The following is a 17,969-nucleotide window of genomic DNA, read 5'->3' on the forward strand; positions in this document are numbered from 1 at the left end:
CTTCCTTTGCAAATTACATTGTTATGATATTGCACTGTCGGTTATGGTGACACGCAACGTCTTCTCTCTCAGAAAGTTAGTGATGTAAGGAATCAGAAAGGACATTTGCAAGATACAACAAAGACAGATAAGAAGTTGTCAACAATACATTTGCTTGCCACAGTTCTGGGAAAGAGTGCAAATGAATCCAATTTCATAGAAAACAAACGACAGTCAGATTTGACTGCTGAGAGAAAATGCGAAAAGTTTCAGCAGATGGGTGCCATTCAAACTGCAGCTCCTGCTCCTCTGCCTGTCTGTCAGTATATTTAGAGATTGCTGACAACCGTGAAAGTGCCACTCTTACATTTTATTACAGCACAGGGCAGACACTGTCGCTCTATACTCTCAAAAAGCACACACAAACTTAAACCCACACATCTCTACATCACTGAGCAAGACAGCACACCATCTGAAAAGACAAAAATGGCAAGAATTACAAGAATGTGCACAACTAAAGGATTTTATGCTAATTGCTTCCCCAAATTAAGCCATGACAGTGATTTTCCATGCTTTTTTAACTTCCACTGAAATGCTTCCAGCACTGTCAAAAAATACGATGTGGTATGAAGGCTGTTATGTATGCAGCTGCTAAAATGGAGAGCCCTCAAACGATGTTGCAGGAAATAACATAGTGTGGAGCACATTTTAACTACTTTGCTCTTGAAAACTTCCCAAATGCCATTGTCTGAAGGGTCTTAATAGCACTTCAACTCATTATGTTTTTTAATCATCCTGAAGGGTAAACTTATGTTTATCCACAACCGGCTTCTTGAGCGTCCAATTGAAATGGCTGTCGTAGACATAAACACGGTACTCCAGCCTGCCTTCAGTTTGTCAATCAGGGAGCCGCGGTGAGTCCTGTGGAGGGTAAAGGTGGTGTCTCTATCGCTTGGGCTGCACTTGCATGGACAGCGCACTCAGTATTCTGAAGGAAGCACTTTTGGACCAGAAACATAGGACTGTCGATATTATTGAAAATACAGTCATTCACCATCAGCTGGCCTGCAACTTAGGACCACACAGATAATATATCCTGCTGAATTAGAATCAAAGCCCTCGCAATATGAAATCTAACACAGAACAATTCAATAATGTGCAGCAGCTGCAGTATGAGACATAAAGAGATGAACGCCCGCATTCTGAAGACACGAAAGTGAGATTTAATGACAGAGTGAGAACACAGTGAAGCATAATGACACTTGGACATACAGCTAACTTAATCAATAACGATAGTACAAGCTGTGCCTCAACACTCCAGTTCACTATCAACAAATAAATTCCGCACAGTGTATGACACACAATAAAACCCAGCAATAAATAGTGGTAATCAATCACTGCTTTATTGGATCTTATCGTCTGCATAAGTATACAAAGGCCCTGCCTCTAAACTTTCGCAACTTTTTTATTTCCAGACAAGATTTCCACAATTTACTCACACAGTAAAAAAAAACACCATCCAGCACGAGCTGTCGGAGTAAGTGAGGATTTGCTTTTCAAATAGAGATTTGAAGCGGGCACCGGGGAACATTGATTCATTGTGAACAAAATGATTTTCAAAGTTTCCTGTCCTGCCTGCCTTAGTCATTTCAGAGGCTGATGGACTGTTTGTCTAATCCCAACCACCTGAGCCAAGTAATTCCTTACTAAACCCATATTATTTGCAAGGTGTCTGGATCCTTGGTGTTTCAAGCCAGCACTGGACTGCAAAGAAGCCACACCACACCACCCCACCATCCCTTACAGCTGCCCACTGCTGCCTGCCACTGAGTACAGAGACAGAGAGAGACTTTACATTGTTTTGATTTCGCCTGGCTTGAACACTGGTGACACACTGTTAGTCAACCAGAGGCTCGTCAATAATAGATAATGAAGCACAATGAAAAAGCAGGCTGCCACAAAAGCTCCGGACAATAACTTGTCATATATAACACAACTTTCATTTAACTAGCATGGTCAATCTCTTATTCCAGGATCAGTTTCACAACATATGGATGGTGCATTTTAATACTTTGTTTACAAAGCATGAAAATAAAAGTAATTGCATGCACATCCTTCAATATTTCTCTCAACATTCTTATTTGTTAAACAAAGGAACCCATAAAAGTGTGCATGTCTGTAAACTTAAGTCTAAACTATGAATAAGTAAATAACATTTCCATATATCTCAAATGGTGAGATGAGCTCTTTCTCACTCATCGTCTAATGTTCTGTGGGAAGACAACAAGCAACACTGGGACAAGCAAACAGATATATGCCTCTTATTGATCCCAGGCAAATGCACTGGTAATTCCTTGTGGGAGAGGGTGCAAAATGAACATATTCTACAGCACTAAAACTCACATCCAAATAATGGACAGGTGGGTAAATCAAAAAGGACAAATTACAAAAAGCTGTTGTTGACTATAGTGCTGTATCTCAATCAGCTCAGCATTTTGCATTTAAACAGTCTTTTAAAGAGATCTCACTGCATGAAATGTACAGTGAGAGTTTTGACTTTATAAACATTTTGTCTTCATTCATTTTCATTTCAGCTTTTTATTTTTTATGGAGAAAAAATTATATATATATATATCATTAAAATGATATTATATATATATATATTATGCTCTATGCTATTCAAATAAAAAGAATGTGCGCATGGCCAATGCCCCATTGAGTGTTACAACAAAACTTGAAGACAAATATATAATACACTTGTATATAAGGTTATTATGAGTCAATTTATTATAGTATTAATCAATTAATTAAATGTAAACAGACATGGTAAAAAAAAATGTACGAGTAGTTTAAACCGACGAAAAACTTTACTTGCAGATTGATTATAAAAACAAAAAAGCGTAGCATGTCATGTCCAGAATACAAAAGTAATATAACACTTAATAATAAGAATCACAAAAACATATTTAAATTGACAAGCCAAAAAGTGAAGATGAAAGCAATCATCAGTATTCAAAACCTCGGAGTATCACAAGATTTAATACAAAGGCATTACTGCGGTTGGGGCGCTTTACCTAACAAACAAAGTATCTCACTCACCATAAAATTTCAAATGTTCCGCCTCGAGACTAAATAAAAGGTACACGAATAGGCGTGTCTACACGCTTCAAAACATAATGGAAGGGGACATGGTGAAGTTAGGCAATCCAAGGACTACACCTGATCATTTTCATCTATGTACAGCCGTCCAAACACTTGTCACACACACGCATCTAAACATTTCTGAAGCGACTTGGTTTCCGATGGTTTCCAAAGAATCCTTCAGAGGACACGGCCTTTCGCTATGCCCAAACAGCATTTGCAGATTATTATAATTGCATCCCATCCCACCATCTGCATGACAAATGAGCTTTCAGTGAAGTGTTTATTAGCACGTGAAAACATAAACATGCGCGAGGGAGGGTGAATATGAATTAACGGGGTTAATTCTGGTTTAATTTTTTGGGACTAGCACGCATGCCATTAACACGGAATAGACAAAATTGTGTTTATTTATTTTTTTAAATGTGAGAAATGTGAGTTTATATACTTTCGGTGCGCCGTGTCGGATGGATTTGTAAGAAGAACCAAGACCAGTAAGAATTTTCACAGTAAAATTTCTTCACGCGTGAATATTATAGTCAGTTGGAGCAACACCACTAACGCTCGGTCTTGCCGTTTCCGTACTCGCTCTCTAACGGAAGGATGTTCTCCCATTCTCCTAATTATTAACAAGAATACAAATGTTTGATTCCGCCTGCTCGCTCTCTCAATTTTTTTTTAATTCCACGCAGCGCACAAATCCAGATTAAAATAACTCTGGCCATTGATCCGGCCACTGGAACCGGCATTAATTTCAGTTCACTTCTCACTTTGCAAGGGGATCAATGAGAAGCAATAACAACTGACATCGGGGCTGAAAAGAATAGAAAAGAAGAGGCCGGGCTGAAAATCGAAACGGTGACGAATAAATCATCTGTTACTTTTCTTTCATCCTACTCGTGTGTTGTCTTTCACGCCGGCCATCGGGACTAGACCCCAACTCTTGTGTCAGATGATTTGGGCAATAAAAATAAATGTGTGCCTTTATAAGATCAAATCAGATGTAATTAAATGCATGGCACTCTTAAAATTATATAGGCTAGTTGCAAGAGTGCAACAGGGTGCCATGTTTTAATTATTTTTTTTAATTAATTAATCGGGTAAAGTTGAATTAAAAAAAACGTGTTGTTTTAAAATCGATAGAAATAATTCTCACCCTAATTCAGAACAAATTTGCTTAAATTATTATAAACTGCAGTCTTTATTTAGAGGGTTTGCATAGGACATAAAGTAAAAAAAGAATGACAATTAATAATATATTAACATGAATATGATTTAAGAAAATGCAGTAGACCTAGATTCAACAAGATTCCTCCTAACCCCGCAGACCATTTTTGTATCACTTTAGTTAATTTACCACTCCGGAAATATCAGTTAACACATTTATCTTAGAAGACACTGTAACCTTTTAAGGACAATAATTTCATATTTTCGAGAAAAAAACCGTAACACATTTTATGATATTTAAATGTCTAAGTGGCCATCCAACATGGTCCAATAAAATTATTAAGTGTAATAATTAAGATTTATGACTAAAATCTATAATTAAATACAGAGGAAATTAAGCGTGTAATCTTGAAAAATGATTCTGCTTGTATCCCTGTCTGAATGAAAGCGCGCGTAAAATAAAGTGCGTTCCTGTCCTGTAGAAGCATGTCAAAATAAATGAGTAAAACATAATATGCAGTTTGAAGCACTACACTTTTTTAATAATTATTTTTGCGACTATAAATAATAACAACAATAATAGGCCTAATAATAATAATAACAATAGCCTAATAATAACAATATGATAGACAACTAAATTATAAAAAGAATCATCACAGTAGACTAGGCCTGTTCACAATTGTTAACGGTTTAATAGAGTCCTGTTTACTAAGGACATACATCAATGAGCTAATAAACTCTTATTTTCAAATGTAAATTCATAATTCATGAACAAAAACTGTTAAATTAATTATGCTATTTATTAAATAACAAGTGTATTCTGTGATAACAAATATGAATAATTGATGTGACTGTGCATCTAAAAAGAAAAAGCAGTAGATGTTATTCTACCCACTTCAGTCTTCTTCAGGCAATCACTTGACTGAAATGATTAAATGGATTAAATAAATCTATTAATGTAAATATGATATTACGCAAAAGGCTTCCCAAGTTTTGCCCAGTATGTTTGATTTAATGACAAATGTTTTTATCGTCTTTGCTTGTTTGTATATTTTCCAAATAAAACATGTTATATTTTTTTGTTAATCAATGATTGCATTTAATTATTTGATAATAACGCATTTAAGATTTTGTATTAATATTATTATTTAATTAATACAAACATAGCAAGTAACGGCCCCTTTGTTGTAAAAAAAAATTGAGATACACTAATGTATAAGTCTGAAAACTTTGCTTAGGAGTCTCCTTGGAATTAACAAATTGTAAGTACAGGGGAAACAGTTCAGTTGATGCTGTGTAAATTGTAGTGACCCATACAAAACAGGTGTTTCCTTGCACCGTTTTTCCTTACTGCATGCATTTGATACACTTTCCTCTTTATAAGTGCTGTCGAACTTGCCCTAAGCAGGCCTCTAGTTTCCCTATTTAAGAACGATTGTTGACAGATTCATTTAAAACGAAACATTTATTTTTCAATTAGCACACATGGACATGAAGAGAGAAATACAGAGTGTTACGCGGCCCAACAGTCTATTGTGGTTTCAGTACAAAATATTAATTATCCGCAACATTGGTCTCTTGCGCATTCATTCCCTGTCTGATTACAGCTATAAATGGAGAGAGGACTATAAATGGAATAGTAAAATCTCCACTCACAGTAGTAGGCTAGTTCTCACGACCAGCAGTCACAAATGAGTTGGGAGTCTGTGAGCGTAACAGAACTAACCATGCAGCTGGTTTTAAAGCATCCGTAGACTAAGCTCGTCTGATCTTAAAGTTTAGTTATTAAAATAAACCAGCAAACATCACATATAACCGTGTTATTTTCGTGGGTGGCCGAAAGCACACGAACAACATCACCGGCTTCATTATAACAGTTTTACAATGCATCTCCATATATCAGTTCTGTCACCTAAAACATTGGGATTTCAATGACTTGTACAACTTTCCACGAAACTCGCGAGTTCAAGACGTAGTAGCCTAATAATAGCAGCCCTTGTTAACAAACGTTTTAATGGTCGGCATTTTTGAAAGACTACGCCGTGTCATTTCATTAGAGTTTAGGGCAGTTACACTCTCAAACGAATGTCTGTAGCCTATACATTACAGTTAGTCACCCGCGGGGTCAATCGTACAATTACAGTAAACTGAGGTAAAAGTCCAACCAAAGTAAGCTGCTGAAATGTTTCAGGAGTTCAGTAACTCTTTCTCACTAAAAGCGGCAGTGCTCCATAAAGACAGTCACTAAAGTAATTGCTGCAATCAAGCCATCACGCGCGAGAGAAACATATCTGTTGAGAGCTATAAATATGACACATGGATTCATAAAGTTGCACATCTTTACCTTGTGCTTAACTCTATTTCCATAAAAATAAAAAAGACAGACAGCAATAACAACAATGTAATGCTATCCTGGAGCATGGGTCGGCCGCGCTAGGGTGCGTTAAATGAGGCTCGCCTTCACTCAATATTAAACAGTTTGATAAAAGTAGATTTCTTCACAGATACATGAAAACATTGGACGCGGGCAAGTTCCCGCTTGACCACAAAACAATCTCTGTCAAAACATTCGAAGCACTTACGTTGTTTAAAAATCCTTTTGAAAGCTTAAGCTGTCCTTTTATCCCCACAGCCGAAACTTTTCAAAAGAGCCGAGCGAAAGCACCGGAGATCACCCGCGAAGCATGAGAAGCGATGTTGAGTCGCACCTCGCGGAAAGAATGCGTGTCGGTCGCTGCGCGTGAGACTGAGTTCCTGGGTCGTGGCGCGTGTTGAAAGTTGCTTGTACCGATGAGAGCGAGTGTGCGATTAGAGGCAAAGAAGAGACGATAGGCAGAGATTTGACCAGAGGTGGATACAGTGTTGGAGGTGCAGTGCTGCCGCTCAGCGCCAGGTTCGCTCATTGACTGACATTCATTCTCTCCTCCTCGCGGAGACCCTGACCCCCCTCTCCACGCTCTCGTGAGGGATCTCATGGGCTGTCTTGTGAGCACGGAATGAATTATCCGCTCTCTTCACCATTTAGAAGACCTAGAAAATGAAGTCGACGTTAAAACAAAAGACGTTTCGACAATATACGAGGAGATTGGTGAGTTTGTGTTGCCTGAACGTCATTATTCGCGTGTAATAATTCACAGTATAAAACATATATTCGATTTTAGAAAAAAGGTAGTCACAATAGGCCTATACTTTTTGCTTTGGAAAAAAAAATACTCAATCTTGTTGCTATGCATGTTGGGAACATTTGTCAAGCAGCAGAACACGGGAATATGGTTCTGATATTTAAAATACATTACATGCATAAAATATACATTTTAAAGCTATAATATAATTTTTAAAAGGTTTACCCAAGTTAAATGAGATGATGGGGAAACATGTTCAAACTGTATGGGCTCCTGTGATTCCAGTGTTCACCTGACACAACAAACAGAAAATCCCATCCACCTGCTGGACAGTGCTGGAATTACACACCGCACAAATTTAGAATTGCCAACAAGTTTCTTATTCGCATGTGGGATTTTATTATTGTACTTTTATATTTTTAATAATGAGAGAAAAAAACTTATTCCATCAAGCTTGTTCTATGTGTTCCATTGCTCACAGTCCAATGGGTCGAAGAGAGTGCAGTGTTGGGGTGATGGGAGAAGTGTAGCCAGTAGCCATACATATGTGCATTACTGCATTACATTAGCACCCTCTTGTATTGCTAATGACCTCCGTTAAAGCATCAGTGAAATAGAGGAGGAAACAGCCCATCCATGTCCAAGGTCCCTTTCCATTCAAAATCAAATATCAGGCCTCAGTCTCTTAACATGTCTCTAAATAGACTGGTGTGGATTGGTGAAGTGCTTTGATGACAGCTCTTTTTACCAGGCTTAAGCACAAATCCTCTCCTCCATTTCCAGAGCCCCCTGATTCGATTTAAATTATTTTACATTCTCTCTGGACTGTATCAAATAACAAAACATATTACTATGACATGATTGAATCCATTACAAGTAAAGCTAGGACATTTAGGTGTACTATACTACAGTCTATATAAAAGTGAAGGTTGCCAGAGAGCATCTAATTGTAAATTATCTGCTTTTCTCTTGATTTTCTTTTTAACAGTGCATTACAAGTTTGTAGAGGCTTCCTACTTTGGTTGGAATGGTTTCAGAAACCAATTTCAATACTGAAAATGTTTGAAAAAGTTTTGTCACATTTTCAAGACTGATGCTGGCTTCGCTTGCTATCGGAATTATCGTTAATAATTACACATGATCGACCCCAGTAGCGGTTCCTGGCATAGGCAATATAGGCAGGCGCTTAGGGCTGCAACGCTCCCTGGGGCGGCATGACAGGGTACCTGATCGATAACCCCTGCACAGAGCTCACAAGATCACGAAGGGGAAAGGTGCCCTAAATTGTGCCATCCCGCCCCTGGCTTGCGATGGGTGAAAGGTGCCCAAATTCATGCCACCCCGCACAGAGCTTGCAAGATCGCGAAGGGGAAAGGTGCCCCGAGTTGTTACTGACAGGCTACTCAGCCTAAAAGACTCTAAATGGTTAGAATTATAGATGTTCAAAATGCATTCTTACATTCTGAACAAACATAAGATAATCAGGATCGAATCAGTGGTCTTGAGAAAATAAGTATCAACCATGTGATTGCTGGGCAGCTTTGACAAAGTCATGAAAACTAGGAGAGAGGGTTAAATTTGGAATTGTGTAATAGCACAAGCAGCAATCTGTGAGTATTCTGCCATTTTCTTTATTTATTTACTCTATAATTTAATTGTGCAATTTAAGTTGTATATGCAATATATATATATATATATATATATATATATATATATATATATATATATATATATATATATATATTCTATATTCATTGTCTAGTTATACCCAAAAAATAAAATTTTCTTATCATTTACTCACCCTCATGCCATTCCAGAAACATAGCTTTCTTTCTTCTGCAGAATGCAAATTAAGATTTTTATAAGAATATTTCACCTCTGTAGGTCCATACAATGCAAGTGAATATTGGCCAGAACCTTGAAGCTCCAAAAAGCACATTAAGGCAGCAGAAAGGTAATCCATAATACTCCAGTGGTTAAATCTATGACTTAAGAAGTGATATGATAGGTGTGGGTGAGAAATAGATCGATAATCCCTTTTTTACTCTAAATCTTTAGGTTTTTCAGAGAATGTATGTTTAACAGTTGTATTTTGTCTTACTGTACTGGCAGAGTTTTTATAGTCAAAACAAGTGAAAAGATCTACCAGTGCTGAAGAAGTAATCCAAAGTATTTAGAATATGTTACTGACCTTGAGTTATCTAATGGAATATGTTACAAATTACATTTTACACCATGTATTCTGTAATCTGTAGTGGAATACATTTCAAATGTAACCCTCCCAACCCTGGTTAGTGCTTACCGTTTTTGTCATAATCATTTCTGTATATCAGCAACTATTTGATGCATGTTTTGACCAAAATTCCATTATCGTCATCAATGAGTACTATATTTAATAGTGTCAAAATAAAAGTTCCACATGAATATATATGAATTAACTTATTTTTCTGACAACAATGCACTTGAACATGACGTACTTGTAACTTCAGAAGTGGAAAGCTGGATAATTCCAAGAGCACATGAAGGCAGCATAATTATATATTTTTTTTGCTAAAATCGGTCTGTGCTTACCGAAATGCAAAACACTGCCTCCAGTGGCCAACTGGTAAGTGTTGTAGGGCACATGGGCATGTGTGAGATCCATTTTCCATGTATTGTCCACAGAGGGGCACTAAAAGTGAGTTTGAAGTGGGTTGCTTTCAGCTGTACAGGCTGTACTAGAGAAAAGAGGGATGCATGTTTTATAAACTGTACTCACCAAACCAAACCTAAACCGAATTTTCAGTGGAGTAAAAATGTAATGTGGAAAATGTAACCCCGGAATTGTGTTCATCACTGATAATGCGAACGCACCTACTTACTGGTTTCAACATGGGATCTGAATCTGGGTGTCCCATGCAGCTGATGCAACACACTTTAGATCGCACCACAGGGGAAGGTAAAAATGTTGTGTGAACCTGTGTGATCATGTTGCATTTTCAAGTATGATTATGCTTCAAAATGTGCTTGATTTGATAAATAGTGTCATTCTGGTCTGATATGTGGTAGCTCTTTTTATTGTTTTCAGGTGTGATTTATTGTTCTTGCCATATTCATGTTAATGCAAAAGAAACGTGAGCAAAAATCTGCAGTGCTCAAAAGCTAAGTTAAGCGTCACACATTTTGAGTGATTTTGACTTCTCGGATGTCCCTGTAATGCAGGGCGCAGTAGTAATTGAGGGACCCAGTGTTCGGAGCAGGATGACCGCTGTAATAACAGAGACATCATTTCAACACATCAGTCAGGCCTTAATTATTACCTTTACAACTGTGGTTCCAGTGAAATGGCTACCAGAGGGCTTCTAGTGAGATGTCCCACACATTGGACCCTTAGCACAGATTCCTCATTAGCATATGTCAGCCATGTGCTTCAGATGGCTATTCATTTCTGTCACTTAGCTTTGGAAGTGCTCATGCTAAGAGCTGGTCAATTAAATGCTGTATTCCAGCACTGTAACCTAAGATTACGCCTTTGTCACTGAGCCTGTCTCCACCAGTAGATTACTTTTTTAAAAAATGATTGTTAAAAAAGACCACACAAAAAGGAGGGAAAATAATACAGGGGGAAGAAAGAAAGGAAGAGCAATTTGATGGACAGGCAAAACTGCTTCTGCTGTGGAAATGATTGAATTATAAAATTCTTGGAAACCAATGAGAGCAAGTGATTTACTCTTCTCTTCACCTGACAAAAACAAACATGTTATACCCAGTCTGACATATAATTTCAACACTTTTCAGGAAAAAGAACCAGGAAAAGGATGGGTAAAGATAGGAAATGAGATATGGAATAGTAAGTGCATCCATTGACAAATGTAGTAGTGTGTGGAAAGAAAAACAGGGAATGAGAGACAAAGAATGAGAAAATGAGTAAGTCTTAGCGAGACTCTGGCAAAATGCACTCATTAAATCTCTCTTACACTGTTTCTTCCTCAACTGTTCCCTGAACTTTTGATACCATGAAGACGATTCAGCATAGCACGGGATCTGAACTGGGCAGAACGCCTTGTTTTAACTGAAATTACTCAAGGCCTCTCTTCTTATCTATCCGATCCCGAGGACACCAATCACTCTCAATGGATCACCAAAGTCTATTGCAATATCTCTATACATGCATATTCACACACATGTACACATAAAAGAACAGACAGAGGGGGAGAGCGAGAGCGTCAGCATTCATACTGTAGACTGTGCTACATGATCAAAGGCAATGGGGAGAGAAGGGGAAATAAGAGCTCTAAAAATGGCTTTGCAGCTGATTTCATGAGTCCTGGCAGACACCATCTCCAAATACACACACATACACATTCTCTGCGCTTTCATATTTAACTAAAGGTAGGGCTCGGCATGTGTCAATCTCCAACAGGGGGACATGCAGCTTTTGCTCGTTTGAGGAGCAGAGCTTTGTTTCCTCGTGGCGGTGTGGCACTGAGCATCTGGGGGGACGAGAGATTGTTTCTCTTCTCTCTTCACAGGAAACAGTATCAGTAATGAAAGGAAACTGAGACACGTGAGCAGGCAAACCTGATGGTTCTCAAGTTCCTCCAAGGCTCCAGAATGTGGTGCTATAACTCCCTTACATAAAATCAATGATTTGTTTAATTTAGACAGAGCTCGTAAATGTGCTAATTTCAGAGAGAGCCCACAAATCTAGAGGGCCTTGTTATCCCATTTGCTGCTCCATTAGTTGGGAAATGATACAGCAAGTGTTGTTAAGATACTGAATGTTAGGGCTGGCTATACAATGAAGTGACGTTGCCATCATCGTCAGTAAAAGAACAAAATGTACACTATAGCTGACTTCAATTTGACATCAGATGATCTGCAAGCAAGCAACGTTTTTTTTATCAACAATGATTACAGTTTAATATATTTCCTTAAATCCCTTACTGTTATCTTCGTAATACTTTGTTTTCCTTATTTGTGATTTTTTTAGTTTTTTTTTGTTTTCAGTGAACATTTTTGCTGGTGCTCCCAGTTTAATGAATTCTACACAGTATTATAACAGCTTGTAAAAATTCGTACAAGATCGTAAAATTTTAAGATATCGTACGACTTGGCTCGTACAAAAAGGTACAGTTTTTTTTTTTTTCAACAAACCGAATTTCAAATCAATAAAATACAGGCATAACATTTTTGCTTGCCTCTGTCCAACACTTTATTTTAAGAAAGGAAATATCAGTGAACAAGTTTTGTTACTAAGGTTAGGATAAGGGGTTAGACTTTATGGTTAGATTCAGGTTTGGGATAGGGGTTAAACCTAGGAAAAACGTAGGAAAAAACGTGATAACATTGTTAGTTGGTTTATTTATTTGTCTATATGGGAGTAAAAGTCGTAGGCTTTGTACGAGCAAACTTTTAAGATTTCTTAGAATGTCGCCATCTCGTACTATTTATTACGATTGGAATTATTCATTTTTAAAAGTTCACGATAAAAGTAATTTTACTTCATATTAAAAATAATAAATTTCATATTGGGAGAAAAATGGGATGGATTTGCTTTGGATTGCTTTAGATTCGTTATGCTTAATAAATCTACATACCAGTCACATTACACTCATAGTAGAACATTTTCTAAAAACACCAATTAAGCTTATTTTCTAAGGCTAAGTTAACAATAAAACATTTTTGTTTCAAAACTTTATTGTCTGTTTCCTAATTCCGTTGTTTTCCAAAATACTGTTTGTGGCACTAAAGAGCGTTTTCTTTTTCGGTGGAGTTCCAGTGCAGATGAGAGACATAAACAATGCAAAAATAATGCATTTTCAACCAAAAACATTTGAGTGTGGATGTGATCTAAGAGTGTATGGTGTCAAAACAACCTAATGTTTAATCAACAAATTACACAAAAAAAAAAAAGAAAAAGGCAATCAATTTCTAGCGATGTCAGAAGATGTTATCCACAGTCAATGATAATTAAGGTTTGGATTTGGCTTTAGGAAACTCTAGAAAGATCCTACATTCCAAAGTAGAAATCGGAAGCAACAGGTGAGGCAGTGAAGAATGAGAATTCCACTACAAATTCTCTAAGCGCGAGCGGAGGTCGTGTTTACGTTTGAGACGTGAAAGCAGAATGCTGCGCCAGCAATTTGGACACAATGTTTTGCAAGATCCTATATGTTTATTAGTTTTGATGCAGGGATTTTGTGTGTGTATTGTGTTCACCAGGATTCAATGAAATCAGTTTTTCCAATATTCACTGTTATTAGGATTACATATTCAATTGAAGGTACTCTAACATTTCTTTGAGGGTGCTTAGCTGGGCCTGACACTCTCACTCTCACACACTCTCTCTCCTATTCTCAGTGCCAGACATCAACACTCATCTGTCTGACTGAAACTCAGCAATGGGCAACTCAAGCAAATGCCACTCATGACCTGAAGCACAAAACCACTGACAAACAAGCAGAGACAAATCAAGGGGTGATTTATAAGCATAGCACTAAAATCTCAATATTTGGCTATTCAGATTTAGCAGTTTGCCCAGACAGGGCCATGAATCCATCTTTCCATAAATAATTAAAATGACAGTGTGATGTAAATCTGAATTAACCCAGTTTGGTTAAGTAACACAGTTTGCTGTCATTATGATCATTCTGTGGTTGTCTAAAATTATAAAGTAGCTTTTATGTAATGTGATAATCGAAAGATGAAACAAATAAAAATAATGAAGAAAGCAATAATTTGTCCTAAGAACACATTTAAACCTTTTGGTAAAAGTCTACCTTCATTATATTCAGTAGTTGACCCTTGCCTTAATGGAATGTTCCGGGTTCAACACATGTTAAGCTTAATTGACTGCATTTCTGGCATAATGTTGATTACAACAAAAAGTTATTTAGATGTGTCCCTCCTTTTCTTTAAAAAAAGCAAAAATATGGGTTACGGTGAGGCACTTAAGTACAATGCAAGTGAATGGGGGCCAGTTTTTGAACGTTAAAATATTCATTATTTCAAAAGAACGGCCACAAGACAAACAATATGTGTTTAAACATGATTTTAGTGTGATAAAATCACTAACTAACATTTTCTTTGTAAAGTCATAGCTAATTTTACAACTTTGTTCCCATGACGATATAATGTCAACAAACCCTAAAACAATAAACGACTGTAAAAATGACGATTTAAACAAATTACAGCTCAAATAATACACAAGTTTTAACAGCAGACTGAATGTAAGTGCTTTTATAAAATCACAAGCTTCACATTTCTGCCTTTAAACCCTCCAAAAACTGTCCTCATTCACTCCCATTATAAGTGCCTCACTGTACCCTCGATGTTTGCTTTTTTTTTTAAGAAAAGAAGGCACGAAATATGATGATAATGAAAATGTACTTTTGAGGGTGGAATTCACAATTGTTTTTTTTTTATTTTAGGTTTTGAACTAGGCGTTTGAAACAACTTACAAGACCTTTGCATAATTTGACTTTTGACTTCAAATCGTATCGTTACTGAGAAATAGATAGCCCTTGTGACAATTTCCCCATGTGACAACTAGCCCCTCTATACATGCTCTAACCCCAAATGTCCTCATTGGATGAGAGTTAAGAGAGCCACAAAACTCATGGGATGGCTTTATCAGACAAGACACTCCTACGACTGGCCGTCACATTGCATTTGGCTTATCAACTGCCACTTTGGATGGTTATCTATGGCACCATCCCAGCAAAGTATGACACACCACACCTTCTGACAGTACTCTGGGTTATACTCCCATGGAAAGACATTTAAATCAACTCTGGCATGGAACATGCTGTCTGGATCTTAGCTCTTCTGCATACCATGCGCAGTAAATCAAGTGAGGCTAATATGAATCAAATCAAGACAATTTATTACACTAATTGTCTTATCAGATGGCTGTCCTAATGCTTTAAGGTCCCTTTGCAAAGGGTGCGGAGGCTGTATCCAAATAGTGGAGGGCCGTCCTTGAATAACTCAAGCAAAATTTGAGTTACAGTCTGCTAGAATAAGTAAAAAGTGCCAGTGTGCATTGTTGAACATATAGGGAATTTCCAGCCCTCATACTATATATTTTGCTTAAAGGGAAAGTTCAACCAAAAATGTAATTCCTGTCATCATTTACTCATCCTCATGTTATTCCAAACCACTCTGACTTTCTTTCTCACAACGAACACAAAAGGAGATGTTAGTCAGAGAGATCAATCTTGGTGACCATTCAATTTCACTGTGTGGAAAAATGAAAGATGCAATGTTAAAGAATGATGACACAGGCGTTTTCCATAACATCCAATTTTGTGTTCCACGGATGAAAGAAAGTAATTCTGGTTTGGGACAATGTAACGTGCATAAATTATGACAGACTTTTAATAATAATAAATAAACTATCCCTTTGAATCAGAGGCTTTGGGTATGTGTGTGTGTTCAGTGTATATGTCGCATCAGCTCTATAACAAAAGAGTGTTATCCTCCAGCTGCTCTTGGATCATAAGTGTGCCCCGAGCGAGGGAGATTGGTCAACAGCACACAGAGCTGCCACCTCTGACTGTGAGCATGATTCAATGTGATGTCCACTTTGTGTCCTTTTATTTGCCTCTGAAAGGAAAAGCTTGACTTTTTATGTCTGCCAAGCAACCTTTTCCAACCCCTGCATGGCTAATCATACATCCTGTCAACACGACTGTGTTTTACACTAAAGCCTGTTGTTCTGTTTGGAAAGCTTGGATCTGTTTATGGTGCAGAAATGATGCAGCCTTATGGCAAAATCAATAAAGTTGCATGGGTTATAAATATATTAATTTGAAAGACAGTAGAGTGGGGAATAATTAAACAAATAAAATATTGTGTCCTCGGCAGAAAACACATGGACATAATTGATTAGGATTTTTAAAGTGATAACGAGAAATGTTTTGCTTTGCTCTGTTGTGTAGCGTGTGTTTCAGTGCGTGTGTGTGTGTGTGTGTGGATTTTAACTGTCTTGACATGTCCTTGTGGAGTGATCTCAACCGTGATGGTAATAACAATAATTATCTTCTAAGTGTGGAAAGTCAAAGACATGAATTTTCTCATACAGCGTTAAGTTCAGCAGACAAGTGCTTTCACATGATTTCGTCAGGACAAATTAACAGTAATTGCACATTCAATTGTTCCAGAAATATCAGATGCTGTTGCTTTCTTAGTTTGACATTCAAAGCAAGGGATTTTTATGATTTGGTTGTGCCGTATAATTTGTTGATCATGGTTGTGAGCAAATTGTATCGTAAAAACGTGCAAAGAAATATTATTAGATCAAGAAACAAGGTGGAAAACACAAAATACCACTCACTCAAGGCAACCAAGACTATATACTTTAATTTGAAAACAAGCTGGAAGCTGGCAGAATCTGCCATCACTTTTGATTAAATATTCAGTTACTCTTTCACAGGCATTGGATATTTAAAAAATTGTTATTAATAAGGACATGATTTCTCGAGATTAACCCCTCTTTCCTTTACCCCTGATCCAAAGACCTTTGGAAAATTGATCCTGTTAGATTGATGGATGTCGTGTTTAAGGGTTTGTCCTTGTGCTAGTGTTTTTGCTGTATTCCTGAGGGCTCGTTTGTTTAATGATGCAATTGTATATAATTTTTTCACGTCTGTGAAATGTCACATTGAACAAACTCCAAGATTTTTAAATGGGTTTAATTAGACCTAAAGAAAGCATTTGTACAGAATGAACATTAAAAATGATGTGTGGGAGGAATTAGTGTTTGAGACCTAAAACTGTAGGAAGATAGAGATTTAGATTTGCGGCAGTCATCCCTTTATGTATTTACTTCATTTAAAAAACTAAATAGAAAACAATCTATTTGACAAACATGAAACATTCCCATTGGCCAAAAATGGGGCTTCAGCTGGACTCCTCAAACAAGAGCAGATGGGGTAATGGATTAGGAAGCGCCTATTCAGTCCACAATATTTATTGTCCATGTATTTTTAAAGAGGACATCTGCAACACTAGATGTGTAAATGTAGTTTAACCCTAGAAAGTAGGAAGTAGGGATTGGAGAGTGGATATCTGGGTAAGAAATTACCATATAAGAATAGTCAATGCTGGTCATTCAACTTCATTAACACTGACACACACCTAGGGGTGGACTGGGAAGAGAAATCGGCCCTTGATTTTACATGGGGGGGTGGGGGTTAGTGTGTCGCTGTCCTTCTCTGTGGACCCTTTCAGCATATTGCGCCGCTGTTTTGTGGCCCTCTTCAGCCTGTCGCGGCCTATTCGGCATAGCGCCGCAGCCTGTTTCAGTTATCGTGACACGTTCTGCCCCGTTTCGCTGATCGGCCTACTGGGAGAAGTCTCGGTTATCCCTATGGCCTGTCCGCCCCTGCACACAGCTTTCACCCATATTATTACTGCCCCTTATTACGGCATAAAATTGCATATTAACTATTGATCACCCATTACCATTCTTCAATAATCAATTCTAACTGCTTTAAATGCATTCTAGTCTATCTTTATTTTAATCCACTTTAAGTGGCTACTTTGTGCTTATGTGTCCATTCAAGTTAAGATAGG

The 17,969-nt window shown here is 37.5% G+C and overlaps 1 protein-coding gene across 7 annotated transcripts in view; it reads right to left on the bottom strand.

Annotated features, from left to right (window-relative positions):
* The window catches only part of LOC127645133 (E3 ubiquitin-protein ligase RNF220-like), a 173,321-nt gene extending 166,247 nt beyond the window's left edge, over positions 1–7,074 (bottom strand). For 3 of the 7 annotated variants that reach the window (XM_052128655.1, XM_052128652.1, XM_052128650.1), the window contains exon 1: positions 6,870–7,073. The gene's annotated coding sequence lies outside the window, so the exon portion shown is untranslated. Of the gene's footprint in view, positions 1–6,869 lie in introns of all 7 variants that reach the window. The other 4 variants (XM_052128657.1, XM_052128656.1, XM_052128653.1 and 1 more) reach the window with 2 other exon arrangements.
* Positions 7,075–17,969: the final 10,895 nt, after the last annotated feature.

The sequence above is a fragment of the Xyrauchen texanus genome, chromosome 6, assembly GCF_025860055.1.
Source record: "Xyrauchen texanus isolate HMW12.3.18 chromosome 6, RBS_HiC_50CHRs, whole genome shotgun sequence".
Taxonomy (NCBI): domain Eukaryota; kingdom Metazoa; phylum Chordata; class Actinopteri; order Cypriniformes; family Catostomidae; genus Xyrauchen; species Xyrauchen texanus.